This window comes from Anomaloglossus baeobatrachus, chromosome 7 (genome assembly GCF_048569485.1).
Source record: "Anomaloglossus baeobatrachus isolate aAnoBae1 chromosome 7, aAnoBae1.hap1, whole genome shotgun sequence".
NCBI classification, from domain to species: domain Eukaryota; kingdom Metazoa; phylum Chordata; class Amphibia; order Anura; family Aromobatidae; genus Anomaloglossus; species Anomaloglossus baeobatrachus.
This window is the reverse complement of record NC_134359.1, coordinates 108,829,492-108,835,491: the sequence shown is the minus strand read 5'-3', so window position 1 is coordinate 108,835,491 and position 6,000 is coordinate 108,829,492. Positions and strand designations below refer to the sequence as shown.

General features: G+C 37.8%; 1 protein-coding gene across 1 annotated transcript in view; it reads left to right on the top strand.

Annotated features, from left to right (window-relative positions):
• The first annotated feature begins 844 nt into the window (after positions 1-844).
• LOC142245960 (leucine-rich repeat-containing protein 3-like) overlaps positions 845-6,000 on the top strand; it is a 77,998-nt gene continuing 72,842 nt past the window's right edge. Inside the window, exon 1 of the mRNA XM_075318963.1 lies at positions 845-1,253. The gene's annotated coding sequence lies outside the window, so the exon portion shown is untranslated. The remainder of the gene's footprint in view (positions 1,254-6,000) is intronic.

The following is a 6,000-nucleotide window of genomic DNA, read 5'->3' as shown; positions in this document are numbered from 1 at the left end:
GAGCTCAACCCCCCATGGTTCTGGGATCCTAACCTTTGGTATTGCTCCATCAGCATTCAATTCATAGCTACACCTCACACCACACCCTGTCAGGCACACCAGTGGGTGGACTTTTGTTACCAGTGGTTTAGACAATAATGGCTGTGTGTTGAGTTATTTAGAGAGTACCAAATTTACCCTATTATACAAGCTGTACACTGACTACTGTACATTGTAGCAAATGCATGTGACAGATGTTCAGTGTTGTCCCATGAAAAGATATAATAAGATATTTGCAAAAATGTGAGGGATGTACTCAATTCTGCAATATAACGTAGCATATGTATGTCACATGTCTAAGACAAAAAAAAAGTATATTTAACAGTGCGGAGATATATATATATATATATATATATATATATATATATAAAAAATATATTAATGTATATATATATACATACATATATATACATACATATATATATATGCACATATATATATATATATAGTATATATATTGTACAGTTTTGTGACAGTTGAAAATTGATCCTTATCAGCTGGAATATAATATATAATAATATTTTTATGATACTCATGGAAATAATAAGTAACAATAAATGTAAACCAAAAATATTGTGCAGCTCTTTATGATTTGCGCCATCCGCCTTCTTCTAATCCCCGGGGAATGCATTAGGAGAATGTTAGTGAGCAGTTTGCCTGTTACAGAAAATTCTTTTTAGCAAGAATATCAGTGACAGGGTAGAGACAAGATCCAGTTACTGCCCATAGGGAGTCTGATTGGTCTGTATGAGGCTTGATATTACCAGCAAAACAGAATGGGTACTGTGCTCTCTGGAAATAGCAACAAGTGCAGCTGACCAGAGGAGGCTGCCCTGTCCTCCTGCTGTGCCCACTGCATGGGAACTTGTGGCACACTTCTCTCTAAGCTGCTTGGATTTTTTTCTTCATTGTCATTCCTTTTCCCCAGGATTTCTGACTGAAGCATAGAAAACTGTGATGGATGAATAGCTGAATATCCACATGGTGAGTGTGACTCCCATGGACATGTTTAGCATCAGAATACAGAATACAGCTGCCAATGTGGGGCTTGTTACTGGGACATATTCCCATTCTGATTGTCTGGTGTTACGCTGGAGATATTGGCAGGAATAGCTGGAAGTGCTGATGATCATTTTCTGCAATGTACATGAGCTTTTTATGAATGAACTGGAACAATGTCTGAAGTTACACACTGAAGGACACAATCCTAAACTGTAAGTCTTTCTAGTTCTGTGTCATTATTTTCCATTATGTAATACTGATTTATTGCATGTGGTCAATATATCTTTTTGTATTGGACCCAGATCATTTTAGGATTACACCCCATATATCCTTCCAATTCTAGATCCTCTGCTTTGTGTGTCTCAAGAAATTCTGTTTTATTTATATATTTTGCATAAATATTTAATCTGTAATTTACTTCTTTAGTTCATATATAAATAAACAGTCATTGATTGAAATTCACTTGTATAAAACTTAGCAATTTTCCTTCCCATTTTTTGTTACTAAAGTTCTCTTCTGTATTAAGGAGTTATTTACCAAGACTGATGGGTTACTATTAATTAATTAATAAGAAAGCATCTTAAAGAATAAGAAACCAAAAAGATACCTAGTGAAGTGAGCTGATAGCGAAGTATATACATGACATATCCACTATCAGATTTAGGCTAGAGACACATTTTTAACCTGTTGCTCTCCAGCACTCCATGTGAAATGTACTCAGGTAATAATTAATGACTCATCATTGATACAATCAATATATAACTGTTGTACAGCATTTTCAGGAATTCCCTCAACAGATTCTGCAGAAGTAATGGACACACGCCACCCTGAATACTCCATTTCCAACACTCGTATAAAACTTGGAAATATACTTTATATATTCAATTTCATATTGTTTTTTTTGTAATATTCTGTATAAATATAGAATATAGTCTCCAGCACTCCAGAAGGTTAAAACTATTTATTGAAATCTGTTTAAAAAAAAGTCCAAAATTATGATCACAGTGGGGGGGTGACACATCAAGAGAAATCCGACATGTTTCGGCTAAGGGCTCATGCGCACGTTGCGTAAATGCATGCATTTACGCTGCGTATTGCACTGCAGCGTAAATGCATGTGTCCTGCGTTCCCTGCACAATCTATGAAGATTGTGCATGAGACGTGCGCACGATGCTTTTATGAACGCAGCGATTTGGGTGCTAAAATTTTGACCTAAATCCGTGCGTTCATACAATGAGCCTGTCAATTATTCCGTGCGCTATGGATGCAGCTCCCACTCTGTCTATGGTGGGGGCAGCATCCCAAGCGCATGAAATCTGCTTTTTTCTACAAAAAAACTGCATCCATTATGCAGTGTTTCTGCAGCGATTTGAAGCGCACATGTGCTGTCAAATCGCTACAGAATATTCAGCAGTTACGTGCGCATGAGCCCTAATAGCACCTTACTCCAGGAGAGAAATTTGACATGTTTCAGCTATTAGCGCCTTACTCCGGGAGAGAAATCTGACATGTTTCGGCTAATAGCTTACTCCAGGAGAGAAATCCGACATGTTTTGGCTAATAGCTTACTCCAGGAGAGAAATCCGACATGTTTCGGCTAATAGCTTACTCCAGGAGAGAAATCCGACATGTATTGGCTAATAGCGCCTTACTCCAGGAGAGAAATCCGACATGTTTCGGCTAATAGCTTACTCCAGGAGAGAAATCTGACATGTTTCTGCTAATAGCTTACTCCAGGAGACAAATCCGACATGTTTCGGCTAATAGCTTACTCCAGGAGAGAAATCCGACATGTATTGGCTAATAGCGACTTACTCCAGGAGAGGAATCCGACATGTTTCGGCTAATAGCTTACTCCAGGAGTGAAATCCAACATGTTTCGGCTAATAGCACCTTATTCCAGGAGAGAAATCCGACATGTTTCGACTAATAACGCCTTATTCCTGGAGTAAGACGCTATTAGCCAAAACATGTTGGATTTCTCTCCTGGAGTAAGGCGCTATTAGCCGAAACATCTCGGATTTCTCTTGATGTGTCACCCCCCACTGTGATAATGATTTTTGGACTTTTTGAAATGGATTTTAATAAATAGTTTTAACCTTCTGGAGTGCTGGAGACTATATTCTATATTGCCTGGAAGCGTTCTGCCTGAGGCCAGGGCAGCTCAGTGCACCTGCATCGATCCTGACTTTGGACTATTGAAAGAGTGAGCTAAATCAATTTTTCTCTTTTTTCTGCATTCTGCATAACTATGACTGCAATTTCCAGCCTATCCTTGCATTTTGTTACTTTTGAGGAGTCAGCTTGTTGCAGACTCATAGTTTAGGAATTGCCCAATAACAGCTGCTGTTAACATACTACCAGGAATATATTTCTACTAATGCTTGAATAATATGATGTGTCATCAGTATGCTATCATTATACACTACATTAGTGAGCTATTTATAACTTTAAGGTCTCAGGTTTAACAGTAAGGGTACGTGCCCACGATGAGTGTTAATCACATTTTTGACGTGTGTTTTTGCTGCATTTAGTAGATGCAATTAATACAAATCTCATGTCCACTGTGCCTCTTTTTTACGCTGTTCAAACTCTATAGTGCATTTTCCATTCCGCAACATGTCAATTTCTCTTGCGGATACGCTGAGTTTTCAGTGCGGAATTTCCCCATAGAGTTGCATTAGATGCAGAAAATCAGTAGGTAAAATCTGCATATGCGTTTTTAGTGCGTTGACACAGCGTAAATGCACAAAAAAAAAACATGTGAACAAAACAGATCAGGTATCAGTAAATTTGGTTGAAACACAGGCAGAGCATCAAAAAGCAAGTTGCCCAAAGCAAAGAGTTCATTGTCTTGTCCCAATACACACAAATACAGACAAAAAAATATATATAAAGATATAGCTCAATAGATGATAGAAATATATTATATAGAATAGACAGATAGATAACTTGCAGCTATATAATGTCCCACTCCCTACGTATTATACACTTTCATCCTTTAGTGTCTTTCATGTGGCACTAAAAGGTGTTTAGCCTGGTTTAACCTAATATATAATATAATAATTAAAAAACAATATAGGGTCTCCCCCTATTTTTGATGAATATCAAAGGTAAATCTGATATTATCAGGCTGGGAAGTTTCATACTTATTGGGTCCTTCCCAGCCAAAAAATACTAGCCTGCAGCCACCGCAGAAGTGACATCACATTATATGCATCAATTTTGGTGCTTCGCAATTGACATAATTGTAGTTGGATTGATGTCAGCTAAGTAGGGTCAGATAGCATAAAGCCATGTTGATACTAGTAGAGAGGCCTCTATCAGACACACCCATTACTAACACAGTAAGTAAAAAGAAGAAAAAAAAACCCACACGCAAAAAATAGTTTCTTTGAAAAAACACTGCTTGTCTTTATCCCTGATTCACTAATTTATTTAAATTAAAAAGCTATGCAGGTCCCACGTAGTCCAGGGATTCCGAAGTAGTCCACGAAATCTGACGTAGTCCACTAATGGAAACCTGAAAGACATAAAATGAGAGAGATAAAAACAAGAAACTGCCCTTCATTCACCAATTCATTACAAAGCAAAGTTCCCAGCTCCGACGTAGTCCAGTGGTTCCCTAGACGTTTCTGAATTACCTACATCAAAGGCTATGGAGCCTCAGAAAGAAGCCGGGGTCTAACACCCAGCCCCCCCACCGATCAGCTGTTGTCGGTGTCGGTGGCGGCAACAGGAAGACGGAAATGCTCAGTTCTGGAGCTGTTTTGTCTTCTGAGAGTGGCCGCGACTGAGTACTACATGTTCGCTTCCTATTGATCTGAATGGGAGGCGGATGTGCAGTATCCGGCCGCGGCAATTATCAAAAGACGGAGCAGCTCTGCAACTGAGCATTTCTGGCTCCCTGCTGCGGGAGTGCTGCATGTCGGGCCCCGGATGATCAGACATTGATGACCTATCCTAAGGAGAGGCCATGAATGTAAAAGTAGGGGACAACTGAACTCTTTGCTTTGGGCAACTTCCTATTTGATCTGCTACCTGTGTTTCAACAAACTTTATTGAGACAAAAAAACCCATGCAACAAAAATGCATCAAGAACACATGTATCAAAAAATGAACACAAAAACGGAAGGAAAAAATCAATAAAAAAATGTTTAAAAAAATGAAGAAAAACAAAAATAAGCTAAAAGCTTTTTTTGCCCCATTGAAAATAAAACAATAATAATAATTATTATTATTATTATTAAAAAATACACATATTTGGTTTTGCCACTTTGAGAAATGCCCAATCTATCAAAATATGAAATCAATGAATCTGATCGGTAAATGGCATAGCGAGAAAAAATAATCAAAACTCCAGAATTCTGGGGTTTTTTTGGTCGCCACAACATTACTTTAAAATGCAATAAGAGGCAATCAAAACATCACATCTACCCAAATATGATGTAATTAAAAATGTCAATTCAAGATGCAAATGGTGAATGGTAAATACTAATAATAAAAAAAAACTATTTTGCAATTGCACTTTTTTTTGCAATTTCACTGCACTTGGATTTTTTTTTCTTCATTTCCCAGTACAATATGGGGCAGAATGAATGGTGTCATTCAAAAGTACAACCACAAAAAAACAAGCTCTCATATGGCTATAAAAATAAAAAATTATGAGAGGGATGATATTACCTGGACTCTCTCATCTCTCTGCTTTTGGATCTTCAGCAGGAATGCGTTATATGTGCATTATTATTCCAGCCAAGTGAACGCACCTAATATTTCTCCTATCCACACCACCACCACCACACATCCTCTTGAATAAAAGAATGATGGCTCTTGGAAAGGGGAGGAAAAAACGAAAAAGAATAATGGAAAATCCCCATGGTGTGAAGGGGTTAAAAGTCATAGAAATGAAATGTAGGCATTGTTTACTTCTGGACCTAGGTTCCATTATGGAATATATCC